The sequence below is a fragment of the Oncorhynchus gorbuscha genome, linkage group LG19 (genome assembly GCF_021184085.1).
Source record: "Oncorhynchus gorbuscha isolate QuinsamMale2020 ecotype Even-year linkage group LG19, OgorEven_v1.0, whole genome shotgun sequence".
Taxonomy (NCBI): Eukaryota; Metazoa; Chordata; class Actinopteri; order Salmoniformes; family Salmonidae; genus Oncorhynchus; species Oncorhynchus gorbuscha.
In genome coordinates, this window is record NC_060191.1 from 75,720,697 (window position 1) to 75,739,963 (window position 19,267).

Here is a 19,267-nt window from a genome sequence, read left to right on the forward strand (position 1 = left end):
AAATTATGTCTGAGTGTTGGAGCGTGTCCCTGGCTATCTGTAAATGATTAAAAACAAGAAAATGATGTCTGGTTTGTTTAAGACTTTGAAGTAACTTCTATATTTACTTTTGATACTTAAGTATGTTTAAAACAAAATACTTTAAAACTTTTACTCAAGTAGTATTTTACTGGGTGACTTTTACTCAAGTAGTATTTTACTGGGTGACTTTTACTCAAGTAGTATTTTACTGGGTGACTTTTACTCAAGTAGTATTTTACTGGGTGACTTTTACTTGAGTCATTTTATATTAAGGTATCTTTACTTTTCCTCAAGTATGACAGTTGGGTACTTTTTCCACCACTGCAGAAACATGAATTTATTTATTAATGCCGATACTAGACTACTCACATCTGAAACTATTCTACCTTTATCTAATAAGTCCTACAATATACGAGACAAAAGCCTTGGTCAAAATGATAAATAGGCTACATTTCTCTGTACTGTCATTGCAATGTAATTCCCCGAACATTGTGAGAGTAACATCGATCAATGTGTAAAAACCTACATACCCCATGATACACCGCGGCCAGGGGAGGGCTCACCTGCGCCAGCTGTGCACTGGAACACCTGGCTCGGGTTACAGTGCGCAGTGGGCTGGACTCCGCTCCAAAATAAGTTCACTCATTTCACAACGCAACGACTGGGCGGCTCAACAATAGTCCTAGTTTTAACAGACGTATTGTGAAGGAGTTGTCTAAGTTTAGTTCAGGCTGAACTTTGCTGTCTTAGTTTTCAACGGAACTAAGGTCCATCGGGTAAGAAAGCATTTGATTTGGTTTGTCTGGCTATAGAAATGTTTCGCTGCGTGGGATAGTCTACTCTGCCCAGTTTACTGCAGGAGGTTAGTATTGTAGTTTGTTTTATTATGTATTTTCATTTGTTGATTTGGGATTACTTTATACAAGATTTCCGTGTCCCATTAGACATTACAATAGATCGTTTCGAAACAAGGTCAGTCATTCCTTTTTGCAAATAGTTTTGATGGAAGATTTTGGACATTCTTTGTGAAAGGTCTTGCGAGGAGGAGCTTTAGTTTACCTGTGTGAAGCTAGCGACAATAAGGATTAGCCACAGTCGTGGTATTTTCGGGATGCCTTCAAAATAAAAGTATTTGAAAGTGATTCAATCGGATACAAATAGCGGAATCATACCATATTTGGACAACATAATGCTAAACAATGTCGGAATATTGTTATATAAATTGAACAACATACAATAATTCGTCAAAATAAAAATCTGTGAAATTGCACTGTGGATGTATTAGACTTTAGAAATGCGTTTGGGGCAAACTTATATATTTTAAATGTAACCTTTATTTAACTAGGGAAGTCAGTTAAGAACAAACTCTTATTTACAATGGCCGCCTACCCAGGCCAGACACGGACGATGCTGGGCCAATTGTGCGCCGCCCAATCACAGCCTGATGTGATACAGCCTGGATTTGAACCACAGTGTCTGTAGCGATGCCTCAAGCACTGAGATGCAGGGCCTTAGACCGCTGCACCACTCGGGAGCCCCGAAACCACCTTCCTTGTGGACCTTTATGTCCATGAAATAGGATGTCTACTCCGTGCCAACCACAGGCTATAACCGTAGCACAAGCTCCCCAGTCACCTTACTATGTATCGATCCATGCCTATGGATCTTGTGAAGACCCTTCACAGTTGTAATCTGTGGTTGGCACTGAGGAGGCTGATATCCCATTTCATGGACCCAAGATCCATGTCTGTACAGAGAAAAAAACAATGACCCCCAATACAATTCTAAAGTCTAATACATTCAAAGTGATTTCAAAATTATTATTTTTTCATCCCGAAACCAATTATTATCTTTTGTTGAATTTATATAACAACATTTCCGACGTTGTTTAGTGTTTATCTAGTCCAAATATGGCATGATTCCACTATTTTTGTATCTGTTTGAATCGCTTTCGAGGGGGGGGGCTTTTATTTAGAAGGCGATCTGCAAATTCCATGACCGTGGCGAATCCTTATTGTGGCTAGCTTCACACATGTCTTCAGCTTGACGGATTTTCCCCAACTAATGGAAATCAGATGTTGGCTTCCCATTCACTACAGACAGCACTGCACTGCCACTCAAACAGCGAGGGGATGAGACGGCTCAGTCTAGATATAAAACTATTCTGCCCAGCCTGCATTTGTACTTGAAGAATTTGGGTTAACACTTGATTGTACTAGATCCAGTTATATATTGCCTTATAAACATAATATTATACTGTAGCTAAATGCAGTCATTGCCTAATTTACAGAAAGGGGTATATGGTACTGGACCAGTCTAAAGTTTAAACCGTTTAACTCATTTGAATCTATGATGTTTTCATGTGACATGAGAAAAAGTTATTGAAGTCAATAAATAGTGGCATAACTAATTATCACATTAAGCATCTCCAATCCAAAGTTAAATCTAGAATCGGCTTCCTATTTCGTAACAAAGCATCCTTGACTCATGCTGCAAACATACCCTCGTACAACTGACTATACTACCGATCCTCGACTTTGGCGATGTCATTTACAAAATAGCTTCCAATACTCTACTCAGCAAACTGGATGCAGTCTATCACAATGCCATCCGTTTTGTCACCAAAGCCCCATATACTACCCACCACTGTGACCTGTATGCTCTCGTTGGCTGGCCCTTGCTTCAAACTAGTCACCAAACCCACTGGCTCCAAGTCATCTATAAGTCTTTGCTAGGTAAAGCCCCACCTTATCTCAGCTTACTGGTCACCACAACAACACCCACCCGTAGCACGCGCTCCAGCAGGTATATCTCACTGGTTATCCCCAAAGCCAACACCTTCTTTGGCCGCCTCTCCTTCCAGTTCTCTGCTGCCAATGACTGGAACGAACTGCAAAAATCCCTGATGTTGGAGACTTATATCTCCCTCCCTGACTTTAAGCGTCAGCTGTCAGAGCAGCTTACCGATCGCTGCAGCTGTACACAGCCCATCTGTAAATAGCCCATCCAACCAACTACCAACCTCCCATATTTGTTATTGTTTTCTGCTCTTTTGAACATCAGTATTTCTACCTGCACATCTATCACAATCTGTGTTGCTTTTGTCGCACTGCTTTGCTTTATCTTGGCCAGGTCGCAGTTGTAAATGAGAACTTGTTCTCAACTGGCCATACCTAACATAATTTAGTCTGGGGAGGGAGCGAGGGAGAGAGAGCTGTGTGTCTGTCTGAACATCATTCAGCCTGGGCAGATACAGAGAGAGAGCTGTGTGTCTTTCAGAACCAGCTGGGTAACATAATGATGTAATTATATGAATAGAGCTCAACCTGCTGTAGCCTGTCCTGTAGCTTTCCTCTGGAGCTCTAAGGGACATCACTCATCACACACTGTTGAGGGAGCTTGCAAGTAAGCATTTCACTGCACCTTTTTACCAGCTGTAAACTATGTGTGTCACACACACACACACACACACACACACACACACACACACACACACACACACACACACACACACACACACACACACACACACACACACACACACACACACACACACACACACACACACACACACACACACACAATAAGGCCCTCCAAGACAAGATGTATCATGCAAATTCACATTAAAAAATGAAGAAGTCCTCTCTAAGCAATGTATTGAAATAACAGAAGTGTTCATAGTAACAGATTTGACCCAGTGATTACATGACCTTCAGTGTTTTACATGTGATGATGAGTCCCTTAAAACTTCTTATGGACAGGTGGGACGGTAGCGTAACATCTGCGAAATTCAAAAAATACCAAATTCAAATATTTAACATTCTTGAATATATGTGTTATACATCCAAATAAAGCTTAACTTCTTGTTAATCCAGCCGCTGTGTCAGATTTCAAAAAGGCTTTACGGCGAAAGCAGACCATGCGATTATCTGAGGACAGCGCCCCGCATACAAACACATGAAAATCATATTTCAACCAGGCAGGTGCACTACAAAAGTCAGAAATAGCGCTATAATTAATGCCTTACCTTTAAAGATGTTCTTCTGTTGGCACTCCAAAATGTCCCAGGTACATCACAAATGGTCCTTTTGTTCGATAATGTCCTTCTTTATGTTCCAAAAATGTCCATTTATTTGGCGCGTTTGATTCAGAAATACACCGGTTTCAATTCGCCCAACATGCCTACAAAGTATCTAATAAATTACCTTTAAACTTGGTCCAAACATTTCAAACGACATTCCTAATCCAACCTCGGGTAACAACGTTCCTAATCCGACCTCGGGTAACAACGTTCCTAATCCGACCTCGGGTAACAACGTTCCTAATCCGACCTCTGGTAACAACGTTCCTAATCCGACCTCGGGTAACAACGTTCCTAATCCGACCTCGGGTAACAACGTTCCTAATCCGACCTCGGGTAACAACGTTCCTAATCCGACCTCGGGTAACAACGTTCCTAATCCGACCTCGGGTAACAACGTTCCTAATCCGACCTCGGGTAACAAATCGTTCAACGTAATCCGACCTCGGGTAACAACGTTCCTAATCCGACCTCGGGTAACAACGTTCCTAATCCGACCTCGGGTAACAACGTTCCTAATCCGACCTCGGGTAACAACGTTCCTAATCCGACCTCAGGTTCCCTAAAACGTAAATAATCGATAAGATTTAAGACGGAATAAACTGTTTCTAATACCGGATAAAAACAACGTGGAGCGCGCTCCAGTTAAACGAGCACCAAAACAGTAGAGTCCACCTGGAGTGACACTTACAATGAATAACACTACTTCTTCATTTCTCAAAAGAAAAACCTCGAACAATTTCTAAAGACTGTTGACATCTAGTGGAAGCCATAGGAACTGCAAACGGGTTCCTAATAATAAGGGTATACCATAGAAAACAAATGGAATATCCTATGACCTCAATCCCCCCCCGGATGGTTTGTTCTCGGGGTTCCGCCTGCCATATCAGTTCTGTTATACTCATAGACATTCTTTTAACAGTTTTATAAACTTTAGAGTGTTTTCTATCCAAATCTACCAATTATATGCATACCCTAGCTTCTGGGCCTGAGTAACAGGCAGATTATGTTGGGCATGCTTTTCACCCGGAGGTGAAAATACTGCCCCCTACCCAAGAGAGGTTAACGATGCCCTCAGCCAAGTCCCCTGCAGAACATGTTTTGGATGATAGGCCTTAGCATATGTCAGCTATTAGCTGTGAGCTATGTGGACGTTAGCTGGGGTATATTGCATAGATTGATGAGGGGGGAAAATGATTGAATTCATTTTAGAATAAGGCTGTAACAAAACGTGGAAAAGTCAAGGGGTCTGAATTCCTTCCGAATGCACTGTATGTGGACTTTAGCTCACAGCTATCTGATATCTAGCTAACGTCCACATAGCTCATAGCTATCCGATATCTAGCTAACGTCCACATAGCTCATAGCTATCCGATATCTAGCTAACGTCCACATAGCTCACAGCTATCTGATATCTAGCTAACGTCCACATAGCTCACAGCTATCTGATATCTAGCTAACGTCCACATAGCTCACAGCTATCTGATATCTAGCTAACGTCCACATAGCTCACAGCTATCTGATATCTAGCTAACGTCCACAGAGCTCATAGCTATCTGATATCTAGCTAATGTCCACAGAGCTCATAGCTATCTGATATCTAGCTAACGTCCACAGAGCTCATAGCTCATAGATATCTAGCGAACGTCCACATACCTCATAGATATCTAGCGAACGTCCACATAGCTATCTGATATCTAGCTAACGTCCACATAGCTCATAGCTATCTGATATCTAGCTAACGTCCACATAGCTCATAGCTATCTGATATCTAGCTAATGTCCACATAGCTCATAGCTAATGTCCACAGAGCTCACAGCTATCTGATATCTAGCTATGTGGATGTTAGCTAAATGTTAGATAGCTGTTAGCTATGTGGATGTTAGCTAACAGCTGTCTAATATCTAGCTATCATCCACATAGCTAACAGTTGTCTAATATCTAGCTATGTGGAATATCTAGATATTAGATAGCTGTTAGCTATGTGGATGTTAGCTAACAGCTGTCTAATATCTAGCTATCATCCACATAGCTAACAGCTGTCTAATATCTAGCTATCATCCACATAGCTAACAGCTGTCTAATATCTAGCTATGTGGATGATAGCTAGATAGCTGTTAGTGTGTGTTGTGTTCTGGACTGGAATGTCTGCCTGTCACATTGTGGAGCCTTGAGAGATTCCTCCCTCAGTCACATGCTGCTGCCTGGCTGGCAGAGAGAGAGAGAGAGAGAGAGAGACCTGGTGTTCTAGAGGTTTGGATCTGCAGAAGGTAGTGAAAGTCATTTAGGCGTGTGGTCATTTAAACTAGGGAGCTTTTTGTAGCTACAAAGTCTGCAACAGCCAAGCACACAATGTACCACTACGTGTAAACAAATTCCCCGGTGTGTAAACATGTACCAGCTCTATTGTAACGTGTCGTTTTTGTCTGTTTACCCATGGTGGGAAAACAGACAATCCATGAAAACCAAAACATGCCTTGCACATAGCTTGCCAAGGACACGGTATTGCAGTTTTTTTATATAAATATTTTTTTTAACTAGGCAAGTCAGTTAAGAACAAATTCTTATTTACCATGACGGCCTAGGAACAGTGGGTTAACTGCTTGTTCAGGGGCAGAACGACAGATTTGTACTTGTCAGCTCGGGGGGTTTGAACTTGCAACCTTCCGGTTACTAGTCCAACGCTCTAACCACCCTGCCACAGTAACTCTGGGTGGGACCATTCTTCTACTGCCAAGTGCAAAGTGCATGACAAGACAGTAGGGAACATTTATACATACTTCAACAGATATATGTCTGTGTGAATCAGTAACTTTCTTTCTATAGGCTATCTATTTACTGTTGTAAGCTGGGGGGGGGGGGGGCACAGGCTAGTTTAGACAGTTTGATATTTGAACTCTCAAAACCTGAAGATTTCCAGAAGATTGCCTTTTCTGTTGGGTTTTATGTAAGTAAACTCAGACAACATATGCTTTCTCCATAATAGTAGATACACAGACCATACCACCCTGCCTAGACATGTGTTTTCTGTGCTATCTAGAACTGTGCTATCTACACTCAGACGATCAGTCTTTCATATAGTAACACAAACGCACACATCGTACACACAGTACCATCACGCCTTGCTCTGGGTTTTATGGCTTTCCGCCCATGTCCTATCGGTTTTCCTTCAGGTATAAATCCCCGTGCTCTAGTCTAGTTCAATAGTTCCTCATCCTCATGCTCTAGTCTAGCTCAATAGTTCCTCATCCTCATGCTCTAGTCTAGCTCAATAATTCCTCATCCGCATGCTCTAGTCTAGCTCAATAGTTCCTCATCCCGTGCTCTAGTCTAGTTCAATAGTTCCGCGTGCTCTAGTCTAGCTCAATAGTTCCTCATCCCCGTGCTCTAGTCTAGCTCAATAGTTTCTCATCCTGTGCTCTAGTTTAGCTCAATAGTTCCTCATCCCCGTGCTCTAGTCGTTCTCAATAGTTCCTCATCCAAGTGCTCGAGTCTAGTTCAATAGTTACTCATCCCCGTGCTCTAGTCTAGCTCAATAGTTCCTCGTGCTCTAGTCTAGCTCAATAGTTACTCATCCTCATGCTCTAGTCTAGCTCAATAGTTACTCATCCCCGTGCTCTAGTCTAGCTCAATAGTTACTCATCCCTGTGCTCTAGTCTAGTTCAATAGTTCCTCATCCCCGTGCTCTAGTCTAGCTCAATAGTTCCTCATCCTCATGCTCTAGTCTAGCTCAATAGTTCCTCATCCAAGTGCTCTAGTCTAGCTCAATAGTTCCTCATCCAAGTGCTCTAGTCTAGCTCAATAATTCCTCGTGCTCTAGTCTAGCTCAATAGTTCCTCATCCCTGTGCTCTAGTTTAGCTCAATAGTTCCTCATCCACATTGGCTTTAACTGGCTTTTGGGACACAGGTAGCTTAGTGATTAGGCCAGTAACCGAAAGGTTGCTCGATCGAATCCCAGAGCTGACAAGGTAAAAAATCTGTTGTTCTGCCCCTGAACAAGGTAGACCGTCATTGTAAATAATAATTTGTTCTTAACTGACTTGCCTAGTTAAATAACAGTTACAATTTTTAAACTTATAAAAAAATATATAATATGTAACCCTCCTGCTGTGAGTAAGTCCTTCAGAGGAATGGGGTGTGGTGCTGTGAGTTAGGAACGTCTTTAACTGACTCTGTGGTATGAGGACTTGAATGTACGTCGGAGAGAGGTGTGTGTGTGTGTGTGTGTGTGTGTGTGTGTGTGTGTGTGTGTGTGTGTGTGTGTGTGTGTGTGTGTGTGTGTGTGTGTGTGTGTGTGTGTGTGTGTGTGTGTGCGCTCACAGAAGGGTTGGAAGGGGAGAGTATATATCCTTTCTTACATACCTCCATATATTTCACACTGCCAGTATGTTTTTCATGTCGATGTTTTTGCCGTCAAACTGGTAGAAGCAGTGTGGTGGGGGGGGGGGGGGGTCAATCAACATTGGTTGAGATGTGTATATGTATATACCTCTACAGTAGCGCTGCTAACAGACACATGCATTCAATGCCTTGTGTTCAAAAGGATGACACAACATTACATTGACAGGTGAGTCATTGAGCAGTCAGTCTTATCCAGGAGCCCACATACAGTCTGTGCATCCGTCTGAAAGTAGCGAGGTGGGACAACCGCATCTCAGTCAGACTAAGTATTATTTTTCAGCAAAGTCAATGCTAGTGGGAGGGTGGGGTTTCAGAACAACAAGAATATTGACTCTGTACCGTAATACCCTGTATATAGCCTCCACATTGACTCTGTACCGGTACCCCCTGTATATAGCCTCCACATTGACTCTGTACCGGTACCCCCTGTATATAGCCTCCACATTGACTCTGTACCGGTACCCCCTGTATATAGCCTCCACATTGACTCTGTACTGGTACCCCCTGTATATAGCCTCCACATTGACTCTGTACCGTAATACCCTGTATATAGCCTCCACATTGACTCTGTACTGGTACCCCCTGTATATAGCCTCCACATTGACTCTGTACCGTAATACCCTGTATATAGCCTCCATATTGACTCTGTACCGGTACCCCCTGTATATAGCCTCCACATCGACTCTGTACCGGTACCCCCTGTATATAGCCTCCACATTGACTCTGTACCGGTACCCCCTGTATATAGCCTCCACATTGACTCTGTACCGTAATACCCTGTATATAGCCTCCATATTGACTCTGTACCGGTACCCCCTGTATATAGCCTCCATATTGACTCTGTAGCGGTACCCCCTGTATATAGCCTCCACATTGACTCTGTACCGGTACCCCCTGTATATAGCCTCCATATTGACTCGGTACCGGTACCCCCTGTATATAGCCTCCATATTGACTCTGTACCGGTACCCCCTGTATATAGCCTCCATATTGACTCGGTACCGGTACCCCCTGTATATAGCCTCCATATTGACTCGGTACCGGTACCCCCTGTATATAGCCTCCATATTGACTCGGTACCGGTACCCCCTGTATATAGCCTCCATATTGACTCGGTACCGGTACCCCCTGTATATAGCCTCCATATTGACTCGGTACCGGTACCCCCTGTATATAGCCTCCATATTGACTCGGTACCGGTACCCCCTGTATATAGCCTCCATATTGACTCGGTACCGGTACCCCCTGTATATAGCCTCCACATTGTACTGGTACCCCCTGTATATAGCCTCCACATTGACTCTGTACCGGTAGCCCCTGTATATAGCCTCCATATTGACTCGGTACCGGTACCCCCTGTATATAGCCTCCATATTGACTCGGTACCGGTACCCCCTGTATATAGCCTCCATATTGACTCTGTACCGGTACCCCTTGTATATAGCCTCCACATTGACTCTGTACCGGTACCCCCTGTATATAGCCTCCACATTGACTCGGTACCGGTACCCCCTGTATATAGCCTCCACATTGACTCTGTACCGGTACCCCCTGTATATAGCCTCCATATTGACTCGGTACCGGTATCCCCTGTATATAGCCTCGGTACCGGTATCCCCTGTATATAGCCTCCATATTGACTCGGTACCGGTACCCCCTGTATATAGCCTCCATATTGACTCGGTACCGGTACCCCCTGTATATAGCCTCCACATTGACTCTGTACCGGTACCCCCTGTATATAGCCTCCACATTGACTCTGTACCGGTACCCCCTGTATATAGCCTCCATATTGACTCGGTACCGGTACCCCCTGTATATAGCCTCCACATTGACTCTGTACCGGTACCCCCTGTATATAGCCTCCATATTGACTCGGTACCGGTATCCCCTGTATATAGCCTCGGTACCGGTATCCCCTGTATATAGCCTCCACATTGACTCTGTACCGGTACCCCCTGTATATAGCCTCCACATTGACTCTGTACCGGTACCCCCTGTATATAGCCTCCACATTGACTCTGTACTGGTACCCCCTGTATATAGTCTCCACATTGACTCTGTACTGGTACCCCCTGTATATAGCCTCCACATTGACTCTGTACTGGTACCCCCTGTATATAGCCTCCACATTGACTCTGTACCGGTACCCCCTGTATATAGCCTCCACATTGACTCTGTACCGGTACCCCCTGTATATAGCCTCCACATTGACCCTGTACCGTAATACCCTGTATATAGCCTCCACATTGACTCTGTACCGTAATACCCTGTATATAGCCTCCACATTGACTCGGTACCGGTACCCCCTGTATATAGCCTCCATATTGACTCGGTACCGGTACCCCCTGTATATAGCCTCCATATTGACTCGGTACCGGTACCCCCTGTATATAGCCTCCATATTGACTCGGTACCGGTACCCCCTGTATATAGCCTCCACATTGTACTGGTACCCCCTGTATATAGCCTCCACATTGACTCTGTACCGGTAGCCCCTGTATATAGCCTCCATATTGACTCGGTACCGGTACCCCCTGTATATAGCCTCCATATTGACTCGGTACCGGTACCCCCTGTATATAGCCTCCATATTGACTCTGTACCGGTACCCCTTGTATATAGCCTCCACATTGACTCTGTACCGGTACCCCCTGTATATAGCCTCCACATTGACTCGGTACCGGTACCCCCTGTATATAGCCTCCACATTGACTCTGTACCGGTACCCCCTGTATATAGCCTCCATATTGACTCGGTACCGGTATCCCCTGTATATAGCCTCGGTACCGGTATCCCCTGTATATAGCCTCCATATTGACTCGGTACCGGTACCCCCTGTATATAGCCTCCATATTGACTCGGTACCGGTACCCCCTGTATATAGCCTCCACATTGACTCTGTACCGGTACCCCCTGTATATAGCCTCCACATTGACTCTGTACCGGTACCCCCTGTATATAGCCTCCATATTGACTCGGTACCGGTACCCCCTGTATATAGCCTCCACATTGACTCTGTACCGGTACCCCCTGTATATAGCCTCCATATTGACTCGGTACCGGTATCCCCTGTATATAGCCTCGGTACCGGTATCCCCTGTATATAGCCTCCACATTGACTCTGTACCGGTACCCCCTGTATATAGCCTCCACATTGACTCTGTACCGGTACCCCTGTATATAGCCTCCACATTGACTCTGTACTGGTACCCCCTGTATATAGTCTCCACATTGACTCTGTACTGGTACCCCCTGTATATAGCCTCCACATTGACTCTGTACTGGTACCCCCTGTATATAGCCTCCACATTGACTCTGTACCGGTACCCCCTGTATATAGCCTCCACATTGACTCTGTACCGGTACACCCTGTATATAGCCTCCACATTGACCCTGTACCGTAATACCCTGTATATAGCCTCCACATTGACTCTGTACCGTAATACCCTGTATATAGCCTCCACATTGACTCTGTACCGGTACCCCCTGTATATAGCCTCCACAATGACTCTGTACCGGTACCACCTGTATATAGCCTCCACATTGACTCTGTACCGGTACCACCTGTATATAGCCTCCACATTGACTCTGTACCGGTACCCCCTGTATATAGCCTCCACATTGACTCTGTACCGGTACCCCCTGTATATAGCCTCCACATTGACCCTGTACCGGTACCCCCTGTATATAGCCTCCACATTGACTCTGTACCGTAATACCCTGTATATAGCCTCCACATTGACTCTGTACCGTAATACCCTGTATATAGCCTCCACATTGACTCTGTACCGGTACCCCCTGTATATAGCCTCCACAATGACTCTGTACCGGTACCACCTGTATATAGCCTCCACATTGACTCTGTACCGTAATACCCTGGATATAGCCTCCACATTGACTCGGTACCGGTACCCCCTGTATATAGCCTCCACATTGACTCTGTACCGGTACCCCCTGTATATAGCCTCCACAATGACTCTGTACCGGTACCCCTTGTATATAGCCTCCACAATGACTCTGTACCGGTATCCCCTGTATATAGCCTCCACATTGACTCTGTACCGGTACCCCCTGTATATAGCCTCCACAATGACTCTGTACCGGTTCCCCTTGTATATAGCCTCCACATTGACTCTGTACCGGTACCCCCTGTATATAGCCTCCATATTGACTCGGTACCGGTATCCCCTGTATATAGCCTCGGTACCGGTATCCCCTGTATATAGCCTCCATATTGACTCGGTACCGGTACCCCCTGTATATAGCCTCCATATTGACTCGGTACCGGTACCCCCTGTATATAGCCTCCATATTGACTCTGTACCGGTACCCCCTGTATATAGCCTCCACATTGACTCTGTACCGGTACCCCCTGTATATAGCCTCCATATTGACTCGGTACCGGTACCCCCTGTATATAGCCTCCACATTGACTCTGTACCGGTACCCCCTGTATATAGCCTCCATATTGACTCGGTACCGGTATCCCCTGTATATAGCCTCGGTACCGGTATCCCCTGTATATAGCCTCCACATTGACTCTGTACCGGTACCCCCTGTATATAGCCTCCACATTGACTCTGTACCGGTACCCCCTGTATATAGCCTCCACATTGACTCTGTACTGGTACCCCCTGTATATAGTCTCCACATTGACTCTGTACTGGTACCCCCTGTATATAGCCTCCACATTGACTCTGTACTGGTACCCCCTGTATATAGCCTCCACATTGACTCTGTACCGGTACCCCCTGTATATAGCCTCCACATTGACCCTGTACCGGTACCCCCTGTATATAGCCTCCACATTGACTCTGTACCGTAATACCCTGTATATAGCCTCCACATTGACTCTGTACCGTAATACCCTGTATATAGCCTCCACATTGACTCTGTACCGGTACCCCCTGTATATAGCCTCCACAATGACTCTGTACCGGTACCACCTGTATATAGCCTCCACATTGACCCTGTACCGGTACCCCCTGTATATAGCCTCCACATTGACTCTGTACCGTAATACCCTGTATATAGCCTCCACATTGACTCTGTACCGTAATACCCTGTATATAGCCTCCACATTGACTCTGTACCGGTACCCCCTGTATATAGCCTCCACATTGACCCTGTACCGGTACCCCCTGTATATAGCCTCCACATTGACTCTGTACCGTAATACCCTGTATATAGCCTCCACATTGACTCTGTACCGTAATACCCTGTATATAGCCTCCACATTGACTCTGTACCGGTACCCCCTGTATATAGCCTCCACAATGACTCTGTACCGGTACCACCTGTATATAGCCTCCACATTGACTCTGTACCGTAATACCCTGGATATAGCCTCCACATTGACTCTGTACCGGTACCCCCTGTATATAGCCTCCACATTGACTCTGTACCGGTACCCCCTGTATATAGCCTCCACAATGACTCTGTACCGGTACCCCTTGTATATAGCCTCCACAATGACTCTGTACCGGTATCCCCTGTATATAGCCTCCACATTGACTCTGTACCGGTACCCCCTGTATATAGCCTCCACAATGACTCTGTACCGGTTCCCCTTGTATATAGCCTCCACATTGACTCTGTACCGGTACCCCCTGTATATAGCCTCCATATTGACTCGGTACCGGTACCCCCTGTATATAGCCTCCATATTGACTCTGTACCGGTACCCCCTGTATATAGCCTCCACATTGACTCTGTACCGGTACCCCCTGTATATAGCCTCCATATTGACTCGGTACCGGTATCCCCTGTATATAGCCTCGGTACCGGTATCCCCTGTATATAGCCTCCACATTGACTCTGTACCGGTACCCCCTGTATATAGCCTCCACATTGACTCTGTACCGGTACCCCCTGTATATAGCCTCCACACTGACTCTGTACTGGTACCCCCTGTATATAGCCTCCACATTGACTCTGTACTGGTACCCCCTGTATATAGTCTCCACATTGACTCTGTACTGGTACCCCCTGTATATAGCCTCCACATTGACTCTGTACTGGTACCCCCTGTATATAGCCTCCACATTGACTCTGTACTGGTACCCCCTGTATATATCCTCCACATTGACTCTCTACCGGTACCCCCTGTATATAGCCTCCACATTGACTCTGTACCGGTACCCCCTGTATATAGCCTCCCACACTGACTCTGTACCGGTACCCCCTGTATGTAGCCTCCACATTGACTCTGTACCGGTACCCCCTGTATATAGCCTCCACATTGACTCTGTACCGGTACCCCCTGTATATAGCCTCCACAATGACTCTGTACCGGTACCACCTGTATATAGCCTCCACATTGACTCTGTACCGTAATACCCTGGATATAGCCTCCACATTGACTCGGTACCGGTACCCCCTGTATATAGCCTCCACATTGACTCTGTACCGGTACCCCCTGTATATAGCCTCCACAATGACTCTGTACCGGTACCCCTTGTATATAGCCTCCACAATGACTCTGTACCGGTACCCCCTGTATATAGCCTCCACATTGACTTTGTACCGGTACCCCCTGTATATAGCCTCCACAATGACTCTGTACCGGTTCCCCTTGTATATAGCCTCCACATTGACTCTGTACCGGTACCCCTTGTATATAGCCTCCACATTGACTCTGTACCGGTACCCCCTATATATAGCCTCCACAATGACTCTGTACCGGTACCCCTTGTATATAGCCTCCACAATGACTCTGTACCGGTACCCCCTGTATATAGCCTCCACACTGACTCTGTACCGGTACCCCCTGTATATAGCCTCCACAATGACTCTGTACCGGTACCCCCTGTATATAGCCTCCACACTGACTCTGTACCGGTACCCCTGTATATAGCCTCCACAATGACTCTGTACCGGTACCCCTGTATATAGCCTCCACAATGACTCTGTACCGGTACCCCCTGTATATAGCCTCCACACTGACTCTGTACCGGTACCCCTGTATATAGCCTCCACAATGACTCTGTACCGGTACCCCTGTATATAGCCTCCACACTGACTCTGTACCGGTACCCCCTGTATATAGCCTCCACAATGACTCTGTACCGGTACCCCCTGTATATAGCCTCCACAATGACTCTGTACCGGTACCCCCTGTATATAGCCTCCACAATGACTCTGTACCGGTACCCCCTGTATATAGCCTCCACAATGACTCTGTACCGGTACCCCCTGTATATAGCCTCCACACTGACTCTGTACCGGTACCCCCTGTATATAGCCTCCACAATGACTCTGTACCGGTACCCCCTGTATATAGCCTCCACACTGACTCTGTACCGGTACCCCCTGTATATAGCCTCCACAATGACTCTGTACCGGTACCCCCTGTATATAGCCTCCACATTGACTCTGTACCGGTAACCCCTGTATATAGCCTCCACAATGACTCTTTTTTTTTTTTTTTTACCTTTATTTTATATTCCTGTTGTATTTAGCATTTCACTGTGAGGTCTACTACACCTGTTGTATTCAGCATTTCACTGTGAGGTCTACTACACCTGTTGTATTCAGCATTTCACTGTGAGGTCTACTACACCTGTTGTATTCAGCATTTCACTGTGAGGTCTACTACACCTGTTGTATTCAGCATTTCACTGTGAGGTCTACTACACCTGTTGTATTCAGCATTTCACTGTGAGGTCTACTACACCTGTTGTATTCAGCATTTCACTGTGAGGTCTACTACACCTGTTGTATTCAGCATTTCACTGTGAGGTCTACTACACCTGTTGTATTCAGCATTTCACTGTGAGGTCTACTACACCTGTTGTATTCAGCATTTCACTGTGAGGTCTACTACACCTGTTGTATTCAGCATTTCACTGTGAGGTCTACTACACCTGTTGTATTCAGCATTTCACTGTGAGGTCTACTACACCTGTTGTATTCAGCATTTCACTGTGAGGTCTACTACACCTGTTGTATTCAGCATTTCACTGTGAGGTCTACTACACCTGTTGTATTCAGCATTTCACTGTGAGGTCTACTACACCTGTTGTATTCAGCATTTCACTGTGAGGTCTACTACACCTGTTGTATTCAGCATTTCACTGTGAGGTCTACTACACCTGTTGTATTCAGCATTTCACTGTGAGGTCTACTACACCTGTTGTATTCAGCATTTCACTGTGAGGTCTACTACACCTGTTGTATTCAGCATTTCACTGTGAGGTCTACTACACCTGTTGTATTCAGCATTTCACTGTGAGGTCTACTACACCTGTTGTATTCAGCATTTCACTGTGAGGTCTACTACACCTGTTGTATTCAGCATTTCACTGTGAGGTCTACTACACCTGTTGTATTCAGCATTTCACTGTGAGGTCTACTACACCTGTTGTATTCAGCATTTCACTGTGAGGTCTACTAGAAGTGCTGCCTGGCCTAGCATAGAGGTGCTGCCTGGCCTAGCATGCCTGGCCTAGCATAGAGGTGCTGCCTGGCCTAGCATGCCTGGCCTAGCATAGAGGTGCTGCCTGGCCTAGCATGCCTGGCCTAGCATAGAGGTGCTGCCTGGCCTAGCATGCCTGGCCTAGCATAGAGGTGCTGCCTGGCCTAGCATGCCTGGCCTAGCATAGAGGTGCTGCCTTGCCGAGCATAGAGGTGCTGCCTTGCCGAGCATAGAGGTGCTGCCTGGCCTAGCATGCCTGGCCTAGCATAGAGGTGCTGCCTGGCCTAGCATGCCTGGCCTAGCATAGAGGTGCTGCCTGGCCTAGCATGCCTGGCCTAGCATAGAGGTGCTGCCTGGCCTAGCATGCCTGGCCTAGCATAGAGGTGCTGCCTGGCCGAGCATGCCTGGCCGAGCATAGAGGTGCTGCCTTGCCGAGCATAGAGGTGCTGCCTTGCCGAGCATAGAGGTGCTGCCTGGCCTAGCATGCCTGGCCTAGCATAGAGGTGCTGCCTGGCCTAGCATGCCTGGCCTAGCATAGAGGTGCTGCCTGGCCTAGCATGCCTGGCCTAGCATAGAGGTGCTGCCTGGCCTAGCATGCCTGGCCTAGCATAGAGGTGCTGCCTGGCCGAGCATGCCTGGCCTAGCATAGAGGTGCTGCCTGGCCGAGCATGCCTGGCCGAGCATAGAGGTGCTGCCTGGCCGAGCATAGAGGTGCTGCCTGGCCGAGCATAGAGGTGCTGCCTGGCCGAGCATAGAGGTGCTGCCTGGCCGAGCATAGAGGTGCTGCCTGGCCGAGCATAGAGGTGCTGCCTGGCCGAGCATAGAGGTGCTGCCTGGCCGAGCATAGAGGTGCTGCCTGGCCGAGCATAGAGGTGCTGCCTGGCCGAGCATAGAGGTGCTGCCTGGCCGAGCATAGAGGTGCTGCCTGGCCGAGCATAGAGGTGCTGCCTGGCCGAGCATAGAGGTGCTGCCTGGCCGAGCATAGAGGTGCTGCCTGGCCGAGCATAGAGGTGCTGCCTGGCCGAGCATAGAGGTGCTGCCTTGCCGAGCATAGAGGTGCTGCCTTGCCGAGCATAGAGGTGCTGCCTTGCCGAGCATAGAGGTGCTGCCTTGCCGAGCATAGAGGTGCTGCCTTGCCGAGCATAGAGGTGCTGCCTTGCCGAGCATAGAGGTGCTGCCTTGCCGAGCATAGAGGTGCTGCCTGGCCGAGCATAGAGGTGCTGCCTGGCCGAGCATAGAGGTGCTGCCTGGCCGAGCATAGAGGTGCTGCCTGGCCGAGCATAGAGGTGCTGCCTGGCCGAGCATAGAGGTGCTGCCTGGCCGAGCATAGAGGTGCTGCCTGGCCGAGCATAGAGGTGCTGCCTGGCCGAGCATAGAGGTGCTGCCTGGCCGAGCATAGAGGTGCTGCCTGGCCGAGCATAGAGGTGCTGCCTGGCCGAGCATAGAGGTGCTGCCTGGCCGAGCATAGAGGTGCTGCCTGGCCGAGCATAGAGGTGCTGCCTGGCCGAGCATAGAGGTGCTGCCTGGCCGAGCATAGAGGTGCTGCCTGCCAGTTGTGTAGGGAGTAAACGATGGGTAGCAGACATCAGGCCTATGGAGAAATGATCTATTACCAAATTATCCCAGGGGATGGGTTCAGCATGAGTAACAAAAGAGACTGAAGCTAAGTGTTGCAGTAGACAACAGAACAGACACTAGGAGACTTTTTAGGAAGCAACGAGGGGGAAAGAGAAGAGGGGAAAAGAGAGCGGTGTTAAGTGAGTTGCCGAGTAGAGAGTTGGAGTGTGTGTGTGTGTGTGACCTGTATGAGCCAGTGAGAGTGGAATGTGTGGGTTGCTCTTGACAAACAGAGATAAGCATTAGCCAGCAGCAGGAAGGGGAGTGGTCGGTCGGGCCCTGGTTTCAGGGAGTACTGTCCTCCGCCTCTTGCAGGCTGGAAGGTGTGGTGACTGGGTGATGGTGTGGAGGAATGTGGTCACAAGGCCTCTATGACTCTAGCTAAGAGGTCACATAGCAGAACACAGACAGCCTGGGAGACCAACACACACACACACACACACACACACACACACACACACACACACACACACACACACACACACACACACACACACACACACACACACACACACACACACACACACACACAGTGTGTATGTGCGTATCATGATGCCTTGAACTGTTTGCTTCACTGTTGTAACCTTCCTCTTATTAAAGTTAAACACAAAATCTGACAACCCTGTAGAAGAATAGTTTATTTCTTTACCTCGTCGGCTTGTTGTCTGTGTCAGAGAAATATCCCTCTCGAGGCCCTGGTCATGTTACACTATAGAAGGAAACCTGC

The 19,267-nt window shown here is 47.0% G+C and overlaps 1 protein-coding gene across 1 annotated transcript in view; it reads left to right on the forward strand.

Moving 5' to 3' along the window:
• Positions 1-637: 637 nt before the first annotated feature.
• ppp1r13l (protein phosphatase 1, regulatory subunit 13 like) overlaps positions 638-19,267 on the forward strand; it is a 71,831-nt gene continuing 53,201 nt past the window's right edge. Inside the window, exon 1 of the mRNA XM_046316568.1 lies at positions 638-797. The gene's annotated coding sequence lies outside the window, so the exon portion shown is untranslated. The remainder of the gene's footprint in view (positions 798-19,267) is intronic.